A 2,281-nucleotide genomic window follows, 5' to 3' on the forward strand; every position below is an offset into this window, starting at 1 on the left:
TGGGGGTTAACAGTCCACAGCAACATAACTATGTCAACTAGAACATGGGGGTTAACAGTCCACAGCAACATAACTGTATCAACTAGGATATGGGGGTTAACAGTCCACAGCAACATAACTGTGTCAACTAGAACATGGGGGTTAACAGTCCACAGCAACATAACTGTGTCAACAAGAACATGGGGGTTAACAGTCCACAGCAACATAACTGTGTCAACTAGGATATGGGGGTTAACAGTCCACAGCAACATAACTGTGTCAACTAGGACATGAGGGGTTAACAGTCCACAGCAACATAACTGTGTCAACTAGAACATGGGGGTTAACAGTCCAACGCAAAATAACTGTGTCAACTAGGATATGGGGGTTAACAGTCCACAGCAACATAACTGTGTCAACTAGGACATGAGGGTTAACAGTCCACAGCAACATAAGGATCATTCTGCCCTGAAACAGTTGCTGTTCCTATACCTGTTTTTGTTCTTTTTTCTCAAGTGTCTCTGAACCTCAGTGTTAGTTTTACCTCTCCACCTCTGGAGGTCATTCTCACCAGTTGTGGTGAGGCTGGCTGAGGTGGTGGACTGAGTGAGAGGATGGGAGTTGGATGGCTCACTGGTAGACTGGGTGACTCTTTTGTTGTTCTCTCTGGAGTAGGCGACTCTGAAGGTGTCGCCTGTTTCTCTGAGCGATGGTGCCGTGTTCAGTTTCCACAACGTAGGATCTCGGCTCTGGAGATTTGCTGATGACAACTGCTGGTGTTTTCCATCCTTTCTCTCTGTCCAGATTGACTCTGACACCCTGTCCAGGGTGTAATTCCAGTAGGGGGCGTACTGTATGCCTCCTGTTATAGAAGAACTGGTAAGCTTGTTTGGCTTTCTGGTCCTTCTGTTTAACAGTGTTATGGCTGAAGCGTTTTGGTTGGAGTTTCCCATCCAGCACGGGGACCGTCGTCCCTATCTGACGTTCTGTCATGAGATGTGCTGGGCTTGCTCCTGTTGCGCTGATCTGTGTGGATCTGGTTGTTTAAGAATTTGATTAGCTGTCTGTACTCTCCCCGCAGCTCCATTTGTCTGCGAAACATACTTCTTTATGAACTCCTTGAACTCAGTGCAGACAAACTGAGTAGCGTTGTCGCTAATGAGCTCGGTAGGTATCCCCCATCTTACAAACATACCTTTGAGGCAGGTGATGACCTGCTGGCTAGTGGTAGTGGGCAGGTGAGCTATTTCTATGTCCCTAGAATAGTAGTCACCACTATGTGGTATTTCTAATGTCCCTAGAATAGTAGTCACCACTATGTGGTATTTCTATGTCCCTATAATAGTAGTCCACCACTATGTGGTATTTCTAATGTCCCTAGAATAGTAGTCCACCACTATGTGGTATTTCTAATGTCCCTAGAATAGTAGTCACCACTATGTGGTATTTCTAATGTCCCTAGAATAGTAGTCACCACTATGTGGTATTTCTATGTCCCTATAATAGTAGTCACCACTATGTGGTATTTCTAATGTCCCTAGAATAGTAGTCACCACTATGTGGTATTTCTATGTCCCTATAATAGTAGTCACCACTATGTGGTATTTCTAATGTCCCTAGAATAGTAGTCACCACTATGTGGTATTTCTATGTCCCTATAATAGTAGTGTGCATGGTCCCCATCCATCAAACCAAGTTTTTATACTGTTTGAGAAACAAATAATGAACTGCAATTAAGCCATTTCAGTTGCCAGTTATTGCGGCTTATCTCTGTCACTGTGGCTGGTGGAGATATTCGGTTTGACCGATGCCATAAGATGCTGAGTTTTCTGAGGTGCATCAGCTGTGTCCTATATTGTACAGACTGAGATGACCCACATCCGTGTGCAAGGCGACTGCCCATAAACGAATTAACTGTCTCATTTGTTTCTTATCTTCTCTCCCATGTCCCTTTTCTTCCGCTTGCTCTGTTGCTCCTTAAGGGAAAATCCACTCCGAAATGGTCGTTAAGCATCATACTATGCATTTTGCATCATCAAGAGGATGTGGCAAGTGACAATTTGATTTTCGAAAGTCCTATATCTTGAAAATGTGATTTCTGACATGGAAAACACTTTGGGAATAATGAAAATATATATATATATATTGGGTTGGATTTGTCCTTCAACGCACCTCTCTCTCTCTCTTTCTCTTTATTTCCCTCCCTCGCGCAATTCCCCGGTTGTATTGGGGTGGATGACGCGGCACCCATACCTGTGCTGTGTGCTTTTTGCGCCGGCTGGGCGTGCAGCCTGGGGAAGGA

This window comes from Oncorhynchus kisutch, linkage group LG13 (assembly GCF_002021735.2).
Source record: "Oncorhynchus kisutch isolate 150728-3 linkage group LG13, Okis_V2, whole genome shotgun sequence".
Lineage (NCBI taxonomy): Eukaryota > Metazoa > Chordata > Actinopteri > Salmoniformes > Salmonidae > Oncorhynchus > Oncorhynchus kisutch.